General features: G+C 37.5%; 1 long non-coding RNA gene across 1 annotated transcript in view; it reads right to left on the bottom strand.

Annotated features, from left to right (window-relative positions):
- Positions 1-637: 637 nt before the first annotated feature.
- Positions 638-21,710, bottom strand: part of LOC103889039 (uncharacterized) — a 49,678-nt gene continuing 28,605 nt past the window's right edge. Inside the window, exons 5-6 of the long non-coding RNA XR_653400.2 lie at positions 3,849-3,930; positions 638-2,206 (exon numbers count right to left, since the gene is read on the bottom strand). This is a non-coding gene — a long non-coding RNA (uncharacterized LOC103889039). The remainder of the gene's footprint in view (positions 2,207-3,848; positions 3,931-21,710) is intronic.

Below are 21,710 nucleotides of genomic sequence, written 5' to 3'. Positions count from 1 at the left end.
TTTAAAGCCTCTATAGTACCCAGAACATAAAGCTGTCTCTGAGTTAATCCAAGAACACTCAAAACAAATAGTTTATGGAAGACAGTGGATTCTGTAGTTATTTAGACTGTATGCCTTTGGTGGATGACCTTGATTTAATTGTTCAATTTTCATTATACTGCAGCTTTCATTCCCTGATATCCTACAATGCTTTCAGCCCCAGAGACAGTTTCTAGAATAGAAGTCATATGAACCAACAGAAATAACTGTCAGTCCCTATTTGAATTTCATCTGTAAGCTCAGTCCTCCTCCCACCTTTGAGTTATATTCCTGACAGAAGTGGGGAGACTAGGATCTGTTGGCCAAATTTTGTCTATGCTGTGCCTATGTTGTTCCCCAATTTCCCTCTACTTACACCCAGAACTAAGATCTAGGATTCCACAGGCATCTTTATGGCCTCTTACTCAGGCCTAAAGCAAAGACTGGAACACCTACTGCTTTGCCATTTTTTCCAATTTATAGTCTCCAAGACTAGTGCTTGCTTCACCTTTTAAGGTAAATTTTAGGAGGAGGGTCCAAGGTCTCAGCCTTAAATATAGGGTTTAAGAGTGTGTTTGTTTTGCATTGCTATAAACGAATACCTGAGATTAGATAATTTATAAAAATAAAAGGTTTATTTGGTTCACAGTTCTGTAGGCTGTACAAGAAGCATGGTGCCAGCATTTGCTCAGCTTCTGTTGAGGGACTCACAACGCTTACAATTGTGGCAAAAGGTGCAGCTGGAGCAAGCATGTCACATGGCAAGAGAGGGAGCAAGGGAGAGGGGAGGAGTTGCCAGGCTCTTTTTACCAAGTAAATATCACAGTAACTAATAAAGCACAAACTCACTCATTACTGTGTACCAAGCCATTCATCAGGGATCCATTCCCGTGACCCTAACACCTCCTACTAGGCTCCACCTCCAACATGGGGGATCACATTTCAACATGAGATTTGGAAGGCACAAATATCCAAACTATATCAAAGGGTATAACAATCACCCAGAGTCAGACAATTGAAAGGACTTACTTCACATGTAAGGCTTTAATAAGGGCAAGTATAGCAGAAGAAAGAAAATACGGTCAGTCACTGAGGGGTTTAACATGTCCAGGAGCAGCTCACAGAGTCCTTTCTCAATTGCAAAGGATGTGCTTTGCATTCAGATTATAAAAAACTAAGATATGTGCAAGGTATCTTAATATCAAGGAAGCTAAGACACAAGTTTATTGAAGGTTTTATCCTCCACTGATCACAAATAAAATCAGAATGTGTAAATGATTAAAGCAGGTGCAAACCATCAATCTATCCATCCTTAAACAATGTAGACAAGCCAGCAGAGGATACCTCCAAGGGAATTTTGGACTTTGTATAGCACAGTATAAATCATTAACCAGCACATTCCATCCTTATCTTAGACAAGGGTCAGTACTAGACTTTCAGACCTCTCTGGAGATAAGCATTTATCTATCTCAGTCCAGGTGCAAGTTAATACACTATCCTCACATAGAGAGATAAGATATCTAGGGGTTATGAATTTTGAGGGGGCAATATCAATGTATTGAGGATACATCCTCCATATTGCAATGTTGCCATGATGGAAATGTGCTTTAAATCTATGCTATCCAATATGGTAGACACTAGCCACATGTGTCTGTTGAGCACTTGAAATGTGGCTAATGTGAGTGAGAAATTAAATTCTTAATTTTGATTTTAACCAATTCAAGTTCAAGTAGCCATATGTCTAGTGGCTACCATAGTGTATTCTAAACAGTGCAATTTTAGAGCTACAAGATAGATAAAATTTAGTAGTGGATTCATTAGTCTGCATTTTTTTCCCAATGCCATTAATATTTTTTCTATGATCAGTTAGGGTCCTTAAACGTACTTTGTCATACACCTCTCCCTTTGGAGCAAGAAATCTTGTAAAAAGTTCACCCTGGTATACTGCAAAGGATAAAAGAACTCCATTCACTCGCTATTTCAGTGGAATTTTGGTTCATCAGTTTTGGTATATCAAAAATCTTTATTGTAGTCACAGATATACTAGAGACCTATGGTTACCCAAAAAGTTGTCCCTTTCTGGTACAAAAACATAAGAAACCAGAAAGACAGCAGGTTATACATGGGCATCCTCACTTATTTTGGTCTGTAAGGTACATGATCAAAGGGTTCTTGCACAGTCAGTAACCTGGTAAATATGAATGAGAAAGCAAACAACCTTAGTTCTCCCACTTGAAAAAATATGAGGACTCCATATAATTTTTCATTTATCTCTGGAATATTTTCCTCCTGTGTCTCTAGTAAGCAGTGTCCACCTGAGTCAGGTGGATCTCATCCTGACTTCTGCATTATCATACTGCTTTTTCTTCTATATTTTTGTGTGTTCACATTCCCAACCATACTTCTCTGCTCCTGTCCTCTACCTTCACCTTGGAATGCCATTTTTATTCCCAAAGGAAGTATTGAGCTAGATCTTGAAGGGTAAGATAATTTGGATTAGAGATGAGTAAGGGAAAAAAACGACTCAAACCTAGTGTGATGTAATTACCAGCCTCCCTCAGAGCAGTCATTGTTATGCCTGATAATTTGCCTGGGGGTTGTTCTACTAAACCTATCTACAAATTTTAAAAAATTGGTGATATTATTTACTACCTACTCAGTTATGTATATTTAGACTACTAGCAGCAGTCTAAATATCTTTAAACAAACATTCTTTTTCATTTTTTACTCATTCTAACAATGATTTCTTTTTCCAATCAGTCTTTTTTCCTGTGTCTCCACTAAGAGTAAAATATTTCACTTGTCTGAGTTAGAGGCTTAGTCTCTTGCATCAAACTTAAAATAAAACTTTGAAATAATGAATTTGTTATATATATTTTCCTTAAGAATTTGGAGGCACTACCAAGATGGCTAAAGTCACTATGTTGGTATTCACCAGAATGAAGTAAGAACAGCTCTGAGTCAAGTAACACCATACCAAGAATGACACTGAAAGCTTCAGATCTCCGTGGCTTTACTATTCTGCAGCTACTGCCATTGACTGTTTTGATGAGATATAGAAATTGGACTCAATTTTAGAGCTTTTGCTTTTCAAAATCTGATGGTGAAAACTTTTAGAGAAAGTTTGGAGCTAGAGTACTGGGTGTTCTCATGTTTTGGACAGTTACAATAAATGTCACCACCCCTGCTTCTCCCACGAATGCCTGGAAATGTCATTTGATGTCTGAAGGATGTCATAAGACTGGAGGAAAGGAGATTCGGGTGTGGTACCATAGGCTTTTGGTCAGCAATTATATTACTAGAGGATGACAAAAGCCCCTAGAAAATATATAGTGGGCAAATAATCGGTTATTTCTTTTGGTTGCAGGAAGTTATTTTGTGTTTCTTCCACATGGATTTTGTGTCTTATTTTCATTTTTCTTTTAGCTAAAATTGTATAATTTGCCCAGCAATTTTTCACATGTTGGCCTATGTCTATAAACAGTCATTTATAATTCTTTGTGTTTGTGGTCAGAGAGATTCTAGATACACAACTGCCTGTTTGCTTAAAATATCTCTGGAAACTTAAAGGTAATTGATCGCAGGAATTGGTCATTTGTGTGCACCATGAAAACATGAGTTCAAACAGACAGGTCCATTTTGAGATGAAGACGGAATGGAAAATCTGTTCAACTAATATCACAAAAATATCCTATCTTCTTCTGTGACATTAAAGAGAAAGACAGTTTCCTGTGCTGGGCACAGTGACTGAGGGATTGGCTAGAATAGGCAGAGATAGAACCAACTCTGGAGATATAAATAATATTATCAAAGGCAAACTATTTACTTACTTAACGTTGCAGGTTGGGTTCTCCTGGGTGCAGACCTTGAGATAGAGCTTAGCGTGCATAATATTTATGAAGGGATCAACACCTGTGGGAGGTAAGAGGTTTAAACAGGCATGGGCAGAGGGAGAAGGCCAACTTGCAGTGCCAGCCTAACAAAGGTTTTGGGCAACCCTATGGGGGCACTCTGCAGTTAAAATAGCTCTTCAGAGTTGTTCCTTTTTGGGTAGAGAGGTCTGGACATTTCCATCTCCATTTGGATCAGGGTAGTAGGGGAAATTTGTAGCTACCTTTGGCTGACACATCTTTGACGTCTCTCCCAGAAGCTGAGGCAAATCTTTCCCTGAGGTAGGATCTAGGTAGAGCATAAAGGGATCTCCCTCCTTAGTTATACATTTTTGTGGAACTAAATTGACTAATCTGGATAGAAATTAACAATGTTGTTAAATTTATCATATTTAATGGAGCTCATATTGTAACTGGTCTAGGAACTAAGTTCATATAATTTTAGAATAAATAGTCTCAAGAATGCATAGACAAAAAGGAAGAAACAAAAAAACTGTGCCTAAAAGGGAACAATTAAGTTTTAGGTATATGGGTGAACTTTAGGTTACTATGATAAGAAGCAAAGAAATGAACATTGGTACACTGGTATAAGGCCAGTTTTAAGAAACTATTCTAAATGATGATGTTAAAGCAAAATTAAAATAGTTTTAATCTTTTCTGATAAATATGAGAGGATTACAAAGGTTCTTTTATTACTTTTAGTTATAGTAAGTCATGGACAAATGAAACTGTTTTGATAGATTTGTTTTAAAAGATAGTTACATGTTTTCTTTCTTACTTTATCACAGTGTAGAATATAATATAAAGTACTTTATATATACAGTACTTGATTTTATTTTCTTACAAAAGTGTCTGGTTAACTGGAACTTTTCTATACTTGTCTTATGGGGTCAGATAAATAATCATTACTGATACAAAAATTTTAGGACATGTAAATTTAAACATGGATGTTCAACTAAATTGATTTACAATAACTAATATCCTTATGATTTTTTGCTATTGTTGTTCTTGTAAACTCCAAGCACAGTTTCAAATTATGTGAACCCAAGAATTACTTAACTTGTACCAGGTGAAATTTCAGGGTGTTATACTTTTCTGGGAAGTTTTTTTTAAATATCAACAGTGACTACACTGTTATTTAATTAACTTACAGCTAAATAAGGATCTTGAAATTATAATTTATTTATTTATTTATTTAGAGACGGAGTTCTCTCTCTGTTACCCAGGCTGGAGTGCAGTGGTGCGATCTTGGCTCGCTGCAACCTCCGCCTCCTGAGTTCAAGCGATTCTCCTGTCTCAGCCTCCCAAGTAGCTGGGACTACAGGTATGTGCTACCACGCCTGGCTAATTTTTATATTTTTAGTAGAGACAGGATTTCACCATGTTGGCCAAGCTGGTCTCGAACTCCTGACCTCAGGTGATCCATCTGCCTTGGCCTCCCAAAGTGCTGGGATTACAGGCGTGAGCCACTGCACCCGGCCAGCAATTATAATTTAAAGCCTTCTCTAAGTATTATATTGGGGTCATTAAAAAATAATCTCAGGTTATCTGGAAAATTGTTAAAGAAATCTAAGTGAATAAAGATGAAAACAGCAAAAGTAATTGGTCACCAAACAATAGTTTTCATTTATGTATTTTCATTTATATTTAAATATAGTTGACACTATAGAAAAATATTCTTATATGTTTAGAAAAGTTAAAAGCTACAGCTTACATTTTTAAATTAAGTTATAATCTGTTATTTTTTAGTGTGATTGTATATGAATTTTTTTTATTAACAAATTTTATATTTGAGTGAGAGAAGACACTGGTAGCTCAGAAGACAAAATAAAAGGGTCTTTAGAATAATGTCTGTTCTAAATGTGAGACAATAAAAAGTTATCATTTGCTTTCAGCATCTTCTACCCAGATGGCAAATGATTTTTGCCTCACCCACCCCGACTGTGCATTCTCAAAAGAGTCTGTTAATTTTTAGGTTTCTTTCTACTTTTGGGAATTCCATGACTAGAGACAACTCTAAGCAAAGTGACATAAAGAACTAAATTCCTGAATGTTTATTATGAAACAATTCTGTTATGGTTGTTACATGGTGTTGCTACTCTCTGGAAGTTTCTTATCCTCACATTGTACTCCCATCTGAAAACTATTATGACATCACATTCCTTCGAGTTCAGACCTCAAATTTAGAAAAATACAACCAAAAAGTAATCTAGAAATGATTTAAAGTATACAGAAGGATGTGCATAGGTTATGTTTGAATACCATGCCACTTCATAGTAGAGGCTCAAGCATCTGTAGATTTTATTATCCATGGTGGGTCATGGAACCAAGCTAGTGACATCTTTACTTTACATTAGTCTGAGAAGCTGAAGGACAGTGACCCTGAGAGAAGGGAGACAAATGAAGAGAGCACTATAATTATCTTCAGAGAATTACTAGTCCATGACACAGAGAGGGGGATCACGAAGAGTCCACAGATGCACTGAATTTAAGAGGAGCTGAGAATCTTGGAGAACAAAGTGGCCTAGAGTTGGTAGGACAGAGTGCCAGAAAGGATAGGGCTGTAAGAGAACTCTAGGAAAAGAATTCCAATGCAGAGGGTTCCCCACTGAGTATCAATTAGTACGTGTGTGAGAAAATTACCTGAGGATGGAGAAAGAATCAGATGAAAGGATTAGAGAAAAAAAATGCTCCCAAAGGGCCAGAAATAGTGCTTTACCTCAAGATTCATAGGATTTAAGCTGGGTGCAGTGGCTCATTCCTATAACCCCAGTGCTTTGGGGAGGTGGAGGTGGGAAGATTGCTTGAGGCCAGGAGTTCAAGACCAGATTGGGCAACATAGCAAGACCCTGTCGTTACTAATTAAGTAAATAAATAAGTAAGCAAATAAATGAATAAATAAGTAACTAAGATTCATGGGGGGTTAAATACAGTACACAGAAGGGTCTAACCTCAATAATGGGCAGTAGTCCTAAACTGACCAGTGTTCCAGGCCCACCTAACAAATCTGAAAGCAGAATCTGAAATGACCAAAATGTTTCCAAGTAACTTAACTCTAGGAAGAGAAAAATTTTCAAGAAGATTTATAGGAATGCAAAGATATCCAGCACCCGGCAAGGTAAAATTAACAATTTATGACATCCAATAAAAAAAAGACAAGTCATACAAAGAAGGAAGAAAATAAGGTTGTATTCACATTACAATAGGACCCAAAAGAACAATGTGCTTAGGAATAAATTTAACAAAAGAAGTGCAAAACTTGTATTCTGAAAACTACAAAATATTGTTAAAAGAAGTTAAAGAAGACCTAAATAAATGAAAAAAATCTATGTTCATGGATAAAAAGACTTAATATTATTAACATAGACATACTTCCTAAATCGATTACAGATCCACACAATTACTAGCAAAATTTCACCAGGCTTCTTTGCAGAAATTGAAGAGCTGATTCTAAAATCAATGAGGAAATTCTTCACAGGGCCCAGTATAGCTAAAACAAATAAATAAATAAAAACTTGACAAATAAAAACAAATTTGGAGAATTCACACTTTCTGATTTCAAAGCTTACCACAAAACTCCAGTAATCAAGACAGCATGGTACTGGCAAAAAGATAGAAATATAGATCAACTAAATAGAATTGAGGGTCCAGAAATAAACTCTCACGTTTATGGTCAAAAGATGCCAAGACAATGCAATAGGGGAAAATAGTTTTTGAATAAATGGTGGTGGGATAATTGAATATTCACACATAAAAGAAGGAAGAAGAACACTCTCCTAAATCCATAGAAGAAAATTAAATCTGATCTTAGACCTAAATTAAAACTATACAACTTTTAGAAGAAAATATAGGAGCAAATCTTCATGACCTTAGGCTAGGCAAAAAGTTTTTAGACGTGAAAACAAAAGTACAAGCAACAAAAGAAAACATAGATAAAATGGACATCATCAAAATGTAAAACTTTAGTCCCTTAAAGAATACTATGAAGAAAATGAAAAGGCAACCGCAAATGGAAGGAAATATTTTCAAATCTTATATTTGATAATGGATTTGTATTCAGGATACTTACCATTCAATAATAAAAAGATAAATAACTCAATTGAAAAATGGACAAATTATATGAACAAATAGTTTTCTGAAAAGATACACAAATGGCCAACAAACACATGAAAAGATACTCAACATTATTAGCCATTAGGGAAATGCAAATCAAAACCACAATGAGATACTACTTTATACTTACTAGCATGGCTATAATAAAAAAGACAGATAACAACAAGTCTTGGGTAGGATGCAAATATTGATCTCCACAAAAGATGAAGAATCATCAGAATGGTAACTACATGGGTAAATATGTAACACCTTTTCCTCATTATTTAAATATCTTTAAAAGATAATTTACTCTTCAAAAAATAATAAAAATGTAGCCTGAGATTTATAGCATAAATTAAAGCAAAATGTATGAAAACCAAAGTACCAAGGTCAGCAGGGGAGAAATAGATGTGTACCACTCTGAAAGGTGGAAAGAAGTCAGACAAGCTAGCAACTTCGGGATCAAAAGAGTGATTAGTGGAGAATCGTGTGTGTGTGTGTGTGTGTTTGACACATATTTTCCAAACTGAGCACTGGAGAAGCCAGCAACTCAGAAACATCAATAGGCAAACACCAAGGGAAAACAACAACAACAACAAGAAATCCTACTTTCTATAGTCTATCTAGCCTAAGAGCCAGGAGAGGAGCAACCTAGATGGATAGATAGAAAATATTTATTATTAGAAAATAGCTCCTCTACCAAAATACCACAGAAAAAATGTGGCTTAACCACCAACACTGATAGAAATGGCTAAATGAGCAAGTGTAGACTTCCTCTCATGTGAGAGTCTTCTCTGTCCCTGCGTCTTCAGAGATAAGAATGTTCTTTTCCTTATCTCTGAAGATAAGAGAGGGCACCTTTGGAATATTGGTCTTATAACCTGCTTCAGGGACAACTCAGAAAATCCTTCCTAGGTTTTATAATCTGCCTCAGGGGAGAAGGACAAGGGAAGGCTTGAGAGACCTTCCTGCTCCTGCTACTTTCTCAAATGCCAAGGTGCCACATTTTGGGGTAGTCCTGTGCCCCATAACATTATTATATTGATGCAAATGAGGAAGAAAGGAGCAGACCTAATAACTTTGTAATATAGTGTTTTGACTGTAAGGATAAAGGCAAAAAGTACTGTGTACAAACACTGTGTTTTAGTTGGTAAACTTGTCTAGCATGGGATATGGATTAGCAATTCTGAAACTATATAAGCACTACAGTGAACAAATAAGTGTGCTGTAGAACAGGGGTTGGCGTACTATGGACTGTGGGCCAAATTTGGCTTATTTTTCTATGGCCCACAAAAAACCTTTTTTTTTAAATTATTGAATGGCTAAAAAAATCAATAGAAAAAATATACTTTATAATACATGAAAATTATTAAAAAATTCAAAGCTGAGGAGTTGTGATGGAAACATTATGGTCCCCAAAGCCTAAAATATTTACTGTCTTTTACAGGATCTATTTACATGAAAAGTTTGCTGACCCTTATAGTAGATAATAAGAGCCAGAATTCTCAGTGTCATGGAAATAAGTTCTAAATAAGCAAAAAGGGAGGACCAGAATATACCCTGTGTTGCTGGATTAGAGTTGGAGACATCAGTATAAATTCATATTTAATATACATATAAATAGATACAGAAAGGTAGATAAATATGTATACATGGGTTAGCATACATACATATATTTCCCAGCTCTGTCTATTGAGAGGGCTGTATTGTATTAATTCAGCCTAGCTCCCATTCCTGCTATCTGTATTAAATATAAAATTTGACTAAGCAAGAAATTCAATTAATAAATTTAGCACAAAAATATATTCAGATATTTTTCTAACAAAACCAGTTCCTTTATGATTGTTTCCTTCAAAAGCAGAATCTGAGAAAGAAAAATTGAACCAGACTTGGTCTAAGAAAAAATATTTTAACCTAATATATTTCAAAATCTTTTGATAAATAATTCACATCTCTAATAAAATGCTTAGGCAATTTCCTTTTTCATTTACTTTTCTTCTTCAACTTTTATTTTAGGTTCAGGGGATACATATGCAGGTTTGTTACATCGTTAAATTTTGTGTCACTGGGGTTTGGTATACAAATGATTTCATTACCCAGGTAGTGAGCATAGTACCTGATAGGTAGATTTTCAACCCTTACCCTCCTCCTAACCTCCACCCTCAAGTACACCCTGGTGTCTATTGTTCCCCTCTTTGTGTTCATGTGAACTCAATGTTTACCTTCCAATTATAAGTGAGAATGTGCAGTATTTGGTTTTCTGTTCCTGTGTTAGTTTGCTTAGGATAATGGCCTCCAGCTCCATCCATATTGCTGCAAGGGACAGGATTGCTTTTTTTTATGGTTGTGTAGTATTCCATGGTGTATATGTACCATATTTTCTTTATCCATTCCACTATTGATGGGCATCTAGGTTGATTCCATGTCTTTTCTATTGTGAACAGTGCTGCAGTGAACGTATGAGTGCATATGTCTTTTTGGTAAAACAATGTATATTCCTTTGGGTATATATCCAGTAATGGTATTGCTGCTTCAAATGATATTTCTTTTTGAAGTTCTTTGAGAATTCTCCAAACTGCTTTCTATAGTGGCTGAAATAATTTACATTCCTACCAGCAGCGTGTAAGTGTTCCTTTTTCTCCACAATCTCACCAATATCTGTTATTTTCTGACTTTTTAATAATAGCCATTCTGACTGGTGTGACATGGTATCTCATTGTAGTTTGATTTGAATTTCTCTAATGATTAGTGATGTGGATAATTATTTTCATGTGTTTGTTGGCTGCATGTATGTCTTCTTTTGAGAAATGTCTGTTCATGTACTTTGCCCATTTTTAATAGGGTTGTTTGTTTTTTTCTTACTGATTTAATTTGCTTATAGATTATGGATATTAGACCTTTGTCATATGTGTAGTTTGCAAATATTTTTTCCCATTCTGTAGGTTGTCTGTTTAGTCTGTTGAAAGTTTCTTTTGTTGTGCAGAAGCTGTTTAGTTTAATTAGGTCCCAATTGTCTATTTTTGTTTTTGTTGCAATTGCTTTTGGCATCTTCATCATGAAATCTTTGCCAAGGCCTATGTCCAGAATGATATTTCCTAGGTTTTTTTCCTAGGGTTTTTATAGTTTTAGGTCTTACATTTAAGTCTTCAATCCATCTTCAGTTAATTTTTGTATGTGGTGAAAGAAAGGGGTCCAGTTTTAATATTCTGCATATGGCTAGCTAGTTATCCCAGCATCAGTTATTGAATAGGGAGTCCTTTCCCCATTGTTTGTTATTGTCAACTTTGTAAAAAATCAGATGGTTGTAGATGTGCAGCTTTATTTCTGGGACTTATAACCTGTTAAATTGGTCTATGTGTCTATTTTTGTACCAATTCCATGCTATTATGGTTACTGTGGCCTTGTAGTACAGTTTGAACTTGGATAATGTGATTCCTCCAGCTTTGTTCTTTTTGCTTAGGATTGCCTTTGCTATTTGAGCTATTTTTGGTTACATGTGAATTTTGAATAGTTTTTTTTCTAATTCTGTAAAAAATGACATTGGCAGTTTGATAGGAATAGCATTGAATCTATAACTTGCTTTGGGCAGCATGGCCATTTTAACAATGTTGATTCTTCCTATCCATGAGCATAGAAATTTTTCTCATTTGTTTGTGTTCTCTGATTTCTTTGAGTAGTGTTTTGTAATTTTTATTATAGAGATCATTGACTTCCCTGGTTAGTTGTATTCTTAAGTATTTTATTTTTTTGTGGCTATTGTGAATGGCACTGCATTCTCGATTTGGCTCTCAGATTGGACAATGTTGGTGTATAGAAATACTAATGATTTTTATACAGATTTTGTATACTGAAACTTTACTGAAGTCGTTTATCAGTTCTAGGAGCCTTTGGGCAGAGACTACGGAGTCTTCTCTGTATAGAATCATATCATCTGCAAAAAGAGATAGTTTGACTTCATCTCTTCTTATCTGGATGCCTTTTATTTCTTTCTCTTGCCTGATTGCTCTGGCTATGACTTCCAGTACTATGTTGAGTAGGAGTGCTGAGACTGGATATTTTTATCTTGTTCCAGTTCTAAGAAGGAATGTTTCTAGCTTTTGCCTTTTCAGTATGATGTTGGCTGTGGGTTCATCATAGATGGCTCTTATTATTTTGAGGTATGTTCCTTCAATGCCTAGTTTGTTGAAGGTTTTTAACATGAAATGATGTTGACTTTTATTGAAAACCTTTTCTGCATTTATTGAGATGATCACGTGGGTTTTGTTTTTACTTCCGTATATGTGATTAATCACATTTATTAACTTGTCTATGTTGAAACAACCTTTCATCTCAGAGATAAAGCCTACTTGATCATAGTGGAATAGCTTTTGGATGTGCTGCTGGATTAGATTTACTAGTATTTTCTCCAGGAGTTTTGCATTTATATTCATCAGGGATAGTGATCTGAAGTTTTCTTTTTTCATTGTGTTTCTGCCAGGTTTTGGTATCAGGATGATTCTGGCCTCATAGAATGCGTTCAAGAGGAGTCCCTCCTCCTCAATTTTTTGGAATAGTTTCAGTAGGATTGGTACCAGCCCTTCTTTATACCTCTGGTAGAATTTGGCTGTGAATCCATCTGTTCTGGGGCTTTTTCTGGTTGGTAGGTTTTTTTATTACTGATTCAATTTTGGAACTGGTTATTGATCTTTTCAGGGTTTCAATTTTTTTTTTCCTGGTTCAATCTTGGGAGACTGTATGTTACCAGGAATTTATTGATTTCTTGTAGGTTTTCTAGTTTGTGTTTTATAGAGGTGTTTGTAGTAGCCTCTGAGGGCTTTTTTTTTTTTTTTTTTTTGTATTTCTGTAAGGTTGACGGTAATGTCCCCTTTGTCTTTGCTTATTGTGTTTATTTGGATCTCTCTTTTTTCCCTTATTCATGTACCTGGCAGTCTATCAATCTTATTTATTGTTCCTAAGAACCAACTCTTAGTTTCATCGACCCTTTGTATGGGTTTTAATGTCTCAATTTCATTCACTTCATCTCTGACTTTGGTTATTTCTTTTCTTCTGCTAGCTTTGGCTAGCTCTTGTTTTTCTAGTTCCTCTAAGTGTGATATGAGGTTTTTAATTTGATATGTTTCTAACTTCTTGATGTAGGTGGTTAGTGCTATAAACTTTCCTCTTAACTCTGCTTTAGCTATGGCCCAGAGATTCTGGTATGTTGTATCTTTGTTTTTATTAGTATCAAAGATTTTTTTAAAATTTCTGTGTTAATTTCATTGTTTACTGAAAAGTCATTCATAAACAGGTTGATTAATTTACATGTGCTTGTATGGTTTTGAGAGATCTACTGGTATTGATTTCTACTAGTATTGATTTCTATTTTTATTGCACTGTGGTCTGAGAGTGTGGTAGGCATGATTACAGTTTTTAAAAATTAGTTGAGAATTGCTTTATGGCCAAGTGCGCAGGCAATCTTAAAGTATGTGCTGTGTGCAGATGAGAATGTATACTCTATTGTTGTTGAGTGGTATATTCTGTACATGTCTGTTAAGTCCATTTGGTCAGGCATTGAGTTTAGGTCCTGAATATTTTTGTTTGTTTTATTTCTTGTTGATCCAACACTGTCAATAGGGTGGTGAAGTCTCCCACTATTATTGTGTTGTTCACTAATAAGAACACAATAATAGTAGGAAGGTTTTCTTAGGTCTCTAAGAACTTATTTTATGAATATATGTGTTCCAGTGTTGGTGCATATATATTTAGGATAGTTAAGACTTCTTGTTGAATTGAACCGTTTATCATTACGTAATGCCCTTCTTTGTCCTTTTTTATTGTTGTTGGTTTAATGTCTGTTTTATTTGATATATCAACTCCTGCTGTTTTCTGTTTTCAATTTGCTTGATAGATCTTTCTACATCTGTTGAGCTTATGGATGTCATTGCATGTGAGATGGGTCTCTTGAAGACAGCGTACAGTTGTGTCTTGTTTCTTTATCCAACTTGCCACTCCATGTCTTTTAAGTGGGGCATTCAACCCATCTACATTCAGGGTTGATATTAATATATGAGGATTTGAACCTGTCATCATGTCGTTAGCTGGTTGTTATGTGGACTTGATTGTACAGTTGCTTTATAACGTCAGTGGGCTATCTACATAATTGTGTTTTTGTGGCAGCAGGTGTTCATCTTTTTTTTCTATGTGTAGCACTCCCTTAAGGACTTCTTGTAAGGCAGGCCTGGTGGTAAAGGATTCCCTTAGTATTTGCTTGTCTAAAAAGGATTTTATTTCTCCTTCACTTATGAAGCTTTGTTTGACTGGATAAGAAATTCTTGGTTAGAATTTTTTTTAATTATGCTGAATGTAGGCCCCCAATCTCTTCTGGCTTCTAGTGTTTTTGTTGAAAGGTCCACCGTTAACCTGATGGGGTTTGCTTTGTAGGTGACCTGCTACTTCTCTCTAGCTGCCTTTAGGATTTTTTCTTTCACATTGACTTTGGAGAATCTGATGACTATGTGTCTTGGGGATGGTCATCTTTTGTGTTATCTCATAAGGGTTCTCTGAATTTCTTGAATTTGTATGTTGACCTCTCTAGCAAGGTTGGAAAGTTTTTCATGGACAATATCCTCAAATATGTTTTCTAAGCTGCTTGCTCTCTCTCCATCTTTTTCAGGAATGCCAATGAGTCATAGGTTTGATCTCTTTATAGAATGCCATATTTCTTGGAGGTTTCGTTCATTTTTAAAAATTATTTTTTCTTTATTTTTGTTTGCCTGCATTGATTCAAAGGGGCAGCCTTCAGGCTCTGAAATTCTTTCCTCAGCTTGGTCTATTCTGTTATTAATGCTTCCATTTTCATTCTGTAATGCCTGTAGTCAGTTTTTCACTTCAAGAAGTTCAGTTTGATTCTTTTTAAAAATCAAACTGGCTATGTTGTCTTTCAACTCTTGGACCATATTACTGTGTTCCTTGGATTGGGTTTCAACTTTCTCCTGTATGTTGATAAGCTTCCTTGCAATCCAGATTCTGAATTCTATGTCTGCCATTTCAGCCATTTCAGTCTGGCTAAGAACCATTGCTGGGGAACAAGTGTGGTCATTTTTTTGTCATGAGAAGACACTCTGGCTTTTTGAGTTGCCAGAGTTCTTGAACTGGCTCTTCCTCATCTGTGTGGGCTGATGTTCATTTCATCCTCGAAGCTGCTGTTTTTTGGATGAGAATTTTTGCTTTCATATTTTTTAATGTTCCTGAGGATTTGACTATAGTATACTTTAGGTTTAGTTGTTTGGCTTCATTTCTAACTGCTTCCAGAGAGCCAAGGCTCAGCTCAGCACTCTGGCTACGTGTTCTATCCCTGAGGGGCTGGGAACAGGCCTGCAGCTTTATTCTCTTGCCCATTGAGTTAAGCACCTGACACAATGGAAGGCCCAAGGTGCTCCCAGTCTGCTGACAGTGATGCTCTGATGGGGGCTGCTGGCAAGGGTCCTCTGGAGGGGTGGCAATAGACCCCTGCATGCATGCATGTCAGTGAGGCAGTGAGAGGTCCCCATGTGTATGCATGCCACCAGTGGCAGGATGTGGGAGGGGTCCCTGTGTGCATGTGCCCTGGAAGAGATGATAGTGGGTCCTGTGGGGCTCCTGCATGTGCATGCTTGTGGGGTGGTGGGGATCCCTACCCATGTGTGTGCTGGTGAGGGAACAGGGAGAGGCTGTGGATAAGTGTGTGCTGGTGGGGAAGTGCTGCCGGTGGTGCAAAAAAATGCTGGCAGGGTCAAATGTGCAGGTGAGTGAGTGCTTGTGGGAGTCAATCTGTAAAAGCACATGGATGGTTAGGCGGGGTTTGCTGGCAAAAGAGCTGTGGCAGTGGCTGCTGGCAAACTGAGGCTGCCCTGCCAGCAGGTGCTGCAAGGCAAGGACCCTGGGAGAGGCCAGCAGACAGTGAGTTACTCAGGTCAGACTGCGTCCATCCCATGGGCAAGACAACCCTCCTCTGTTTGGATGCAGCTGGTAACAGACTAGAGCTACCTAGAAGAATATGGTGAGCCTTGAGTGATGAGTACCCATGGTTGTGCTTCATTGCAGCCAGCCATTCCTGCACCAAACCCTCTGGACTTCACACAGGCTGGAGTTCTGTCTCTGCCAACTCTTAAGGCAGTTCTCCCTGCCGGACCAGATGTCCAAGGGGGTCATGGGGTCTCCTGGACCTGGGATCTTGGAGGTTCATGGCAAGAGTGGGCCTATGCCTATTTCACTTATCCCTTCTCTAGGAGCCACTTAGTGTCAGAAACATGTCCTGGTGCTTGGCAACCTTGTGCAGGATTCCCAGCTTCCTTCACTTTCAGCCTGGGGCCTGCATCTTCCCTCTGTCCACACTCGATGCCTTATTTTTGAAGATCTATTTGGAGCGTGTTGGTCTACCTGATGATCTTGTCTCTCTTGGTGGGTGCATCTAGTAAGCCATCTTGGCTCTCTCCCTGCCCCACAATTTTCTGATAAGCCTAAATGAGATTCACAACTGCTAGGAAATTCTTCATCTTACGTTTCCATATCAGTCCATCAGTCGGGGTGTAAAGCTCTTTAACCAGAGGTTCTCTATCACTTGTTTGCTTGCACTTTTATTTTATCCTACTGAACAGTGATTTCCTAGCCATGTCTTTTTTTCATACAAATATTTTTAAGAGAGAAATCTTTGAATTGGCTTGCATAGAATCTTAGAGGAAGCATGATGTAGAACTTTGGCACATGCTTGTAAATTAAATAATTTTTCAAGTAGTGGAGATGCACGAACGAGGCAGTCAGAGAAGAGAGACTATGTACAAAAGAAATACAAGACCTAATATATTAACATGTCAGTATATCTACCACTTCCCCACTGCCCTCATGCCCTTGCTCCCAAGTGGAAAATTTTTCTCTTCTCTGAAATTTTCTACTTTCTTTTTTTTTTTTTCATGGACAGGAATCATTACTCCTCTGAATGCATGGACCCTGTGGAAAGAAAATTAATTTATTTACATATTCCCAAGGAAGCCCAAATGCCTGCTGTTCATTTGCTGAATGAATACATTTTGTAAAAATGGTATAGATAGTGAAGATACTATATGGCTGTATGGCTCATCACAGAACGAACATTGAAGCAGCATATTTTCTAAGATTATACTTCCCCTCCTTCATACATGCTTTTCATGTACATTATTCAAGGCGAGGTAGGACAAGGAGCCCTTCTTTCAGTAGCCCAATCTCCTTGCAGGAGTTTCCCAGCTAATCAGAATTTCAAGGAACACCTACAATGCCTCTGCTCTTTGCTCTTTTGAAGAGTTTTAACTGCTTACATTATTCCTCCACCACAGAGAAAACTCTTAGATTATATTAGAAGAAAGTATAATTTTAGACAGATATTTGAAAACAATTTTACCTCCACAAAAGAAAAAGAAAAACCTCAATGGTAGCCAGTAGAGGTAGCAGAAAAAGCATAATGCAACACTTCACCAATTTTATTAATTTATTCAATAAATATCTATTGAGTACAGATGCTCTTCGACTCATGATCAGGTTATGTCCACATAAACTACATCCTAAGTCAAGGAGTATAAAGAATGTTTATGGTTTTCATATCGTAGTAAAGTTGTAAAGTTGAAAAATTGTAAGTTGAACCCGTCGTAAGTTGGGAACTGTCCATTATACTCTGTAATGTCCATAATACTCTGTGTGGGGACTCAAGCAAGAAAATAGTTCTGCCCTCAAAATACTTATGGCCCATTTCCACAATCTAAAATTGAAAAGCACATATGATACCAATATTAAATAGTCCAATTCAATAAACTTCATCAGCATGAAAATACCAAAAGAACTGTATTTTTCTGGGCCAAATGTTGTACAAATATATCACTATTGTAAGGGACAAAAAGTAATAACTTTTCCTTACTCATTGCTAAATTCATGACTGTGTATTAGTCTGTTCTCACATTCCTATAAAGAACTACCTGAAACTGGGTAACTTGAAAAGAAGTTTAATTGACTCAAAGTTCTGCAGGCTGTACAGGTAGCATGGCTGGGAGCCCTCAGGAAACTTACAATCATGGTGGAAGGTGAAGAGGAAGCAAGCGTTGTCCTCACATGGCAGATCAGGGAGAGAGAGAGAACAAAGGGGGAAGTGCTTCACATTTTCAAACAACCAGATCTGATGAGAACTCACTCACTATTATGAGAACAGCAAAGAGAAAATCTGCCCCCATGATCCAATGACCTCCCACTAGGTCCCTCTCACAACATTGAGGATTACAATTCAACATGTGATTTGGGTGGGGACACAGAGCCAAACCATATCATTCCCTTCCTGGCCCCTCTCAAATCTCATGTCCTTCTCACATTTCAGAACACATTCGTGCCTTCCCAACAGTCCCTCAAAGTCTTAACTCATCCCAGCAATAACTCAAAAGTCCATCACCAAAGTCTCATCTGAGACAAGGCAAGTCCCTTCCACCTATGAGCTTGTAAAGTAAAAAACAAGTTAGTTACTTCCAAGATACAATGGGATACAGGTATTGTGTAAATTCTCCTGTTCCAAAAGGGAGAAATTGGCCAAAACAAAGGGGCTACAGGACCCATGCAAGTCCAAAACCCAACAGGGAAATCATTAAATCTTAAAGCTCTGAAATTATCTCCTTTGACTCTATGTCTCAAATCCAGGCCACACTGATACAAGGGGTGGGCTCCTAAGGCCTTGGGCATCCATACCTCTGTGGTTTTGCAGGGTATAGCTCTCTCAGATGCTTTCATGGGCTAGCATTGAGTGCCTTCATCTTTTCCAGGTGCATGATGCAAGCTGTAGGTGGATTTACCATTCTGGGGTCAGGAGAACAGTGGTCCTCTCCTCACAGCTCCACTAGGCAGTGGCCCAGTGGGGACTCTGTGTGGGGGGTCTGACCCCACATTTCCCTTCCCCAGTGACCTAGTAGAGGTTGTCCATGAGGACTCGGCCCCGGCAGCAGACTTCTGCCTGGACATCCAGACTTTCAATATATGCTCTGAAATCTAGGCACAGGCTCCCAAGTTTCAACTCTTGCCCTTTGTGTACCCACAGGCCCAAGTCTACCTGGAAGCCACCAAGTCTTGGGGCTTGCACCCTTGGAAGCAATGTCTTAAGCTGTACCTTGGCCCTTTTTAGCCATGGCTGGAGCTGGAGCTGCCATAATGCAGAATATCATGTTTGCCTGCACAGAGCAGAGGGGCCTGTGCATTTTTTTCTTCTAGGCCTCCAGGTCTGTGATGAGAGGAACCATTTTTTTCTTCTAGGAAACCATTTTTTTTCTTCTAGGCCTCCAGGCATGTGATGAGAGGATCTGCCATAAAAATCTCTGAAATGTCATAGAGGCATTTTCCCCATTGTCTTGGCTATTAACATTTGGTTCCTCTTTGCTTATGCAAATTTTTGCAGCAGGCTTGAATGCCTCCCCAGAAAATGGTTTTTTTTTCTACCACGTGGTCAGGCTGCAAATTTTCCAAATTTTCATGCTCTGCTTTGCTTTTTAATATAAGTTCCAATTTCAGACCATCTTTTCACAAATGCATATGAATGTATGCTATTAGAAGGAGTCAAGTCACATCTTGAATGCTTTGCTGCTTATAAATTTCTCCCACCAGATACCCTAAATCATCTCTCTCAAGTTCAAGTCTCCACAGATCCCTAGAGCGGGGCACAATGCCAGAAGTTTATTTGCTAAAGCATAGCAAGAGTGACCTTTACTTCAGTTCCCAATAAGTTCCTCATGTCAATCTGAGACCTCAGCCTGGACTTTACTGTAGGTATCACTATCAGCATTTTGGTCACAACAATTTAACAAGTCTCTAGGAATACCAAACTCTCTTTCATCTTCCTGTCTTCTTCTGAGTCCTCCAAATTGTTCCAACCTCTGCTGGTTACCCAGTATCAAAGTCACTTCTACGTTTTCAGGTATCTTTATAGCAATGCCCTACCTCTCTGGTACCAATATTCTGTATTAATCCACTCTCACATTGCTATAATGAACTACCTGAGACAGGGTAATTTATAAAGAAAAGGGTTTTATTTGACTCACAGTTCTGCAGGCTGTACAGGTAGCACGGCTGGAAGGCCTCAGTAAGCTTACAATCATGGCAGAAGGCAAATAAGAAGCAAGCACTGTCCTCATATGGTGGAGAAGGAGAGAGAGTGAAGGGGGAACTGCTACACACTTTCAAACAACTAGACCTCATGAGAACTCACTCACTATGACGAGAACAGCAAAGGGAAATGTATTAGTCCATTCTCACACTGCTATGAAGAAATACCTGAAACTGGGTAATTTATAAAGGAAAGAGGTTCTTTTGACTCATGGTTCTGCATGGCTGGGGAGACCTCAGTAAACTTATAATCATGGTAGAAGGAAGGAAACATGTCCTTCTTCACATGGTGACAGGAGAGAGAAATGCCAAGCAAAGCAGGGGAAAGCCCCTTAGAAAACCATCAGATCTCATGAGAGTTCACTCACTATCACAAGAACACCATAGGACAATGAATTTATTTAGTAAGAGTTTTACATGCCACAAAGCCTTCAGAAATGAAAAACCAACCCCCTAAGGAGGTACAAAAGCTTATAAACCATCTTTTGAAAAATAATTTTTATTTTTATATTTTTAGATACAAAATTTCTCTGCTGACTGAACCACAGTTACTGCTTCTATTCACATTTCATTGGCCCAGGCAGGTAGAGGGCCGCAGCTAATTTCAAGGACAATGGGACAATGCAATTCTATCAGATACCTTGAAGGAGGAGAACTGAACTATTTGTTTACAGCCTTAATAATACACTTTCCAAAGCATATTTCAGAAAAGCTAGAAAACTGAAAGTCTCCTAAAACCATTAAAGTAATACCAGTGACAAGAAATTTGAAGAATTCAGTTTCAGGTGTCTTCAATGGGAAGTTTTAACCAGTAGTCAACAAATAATTTTTTTCATCTGTTACAAATTCATCACAATATAACTGGCTAGCCATATGCAAAGGATTAAAACTGGACCCCATACTTATACCATATACAAAAATTAACTCAAGATGGATTAAAGACTTAAATGTAAAACTCAAAACTATAGAAACCCTAGAAGAAAATCTAGGCAATGTAATTCAGGACATAGGCACAGGCAAAGATTTCATGATGAAAACACCAAAAGCAATTGCAACAAAAGCAAAAATTGACAAATGAGGTCTAATTAAACTAAAGAGCTTCTGCACAGCAAAAGAAACTATCAACAGAGTAATCAAACAACCTACAGAATGGGAGAAAATTTTTGCAAACTATGCATCCAACAAAGGTATACTAGCCAGCATCTATAAGGAACTTAAACAAATTCACAAGAAAAACAAACAGCTCCATTAATATGTGGGCAAAGGACATGAACAGACAAAAGAAGACATACATGCCCCCAACAATCATATGACAAAAATGCTCAACATCACTGATTAAAGAATGCAAATCAAATCCACAATAAGATACCATGTCACAGCAGTCAGAATGGCTATTATAAAAAGTTAATAAATGACAAATGTTGGCAAGGTTGTGGAGAAAAAAAAGAACACTTATACACTGTTGGTAGTAGTTTAAATTAACTCAACCATTGTGGAAGACAGTGTGGCGATTCCTCAAAGACCTAAAGATAGAAATATCATTTGACCCAGCAATTACATTACTGGGTGTATACCCAAAGGAATATAAATTAT

Source organism: Pongo abelii, chromosome X (genome assembly GCF_028885655.2).
Source record: "Pongo abelii isolate AG06213 chromosome X, NHGRI_mPonAbe1-v2.0_pri, whole genome shotgun sequence".
NCBI classification, from domain to species: domain Eukaryota; kingdom Metazoa; phylum Chordata; class Mammalia; order Primates; family Hominidae; genus Pongo; species Pongo abelii.
Note: the sequence above shows the minus strand (reverse complement) of the source record. Positions and strands in the feature narration are given on the sequence as shown.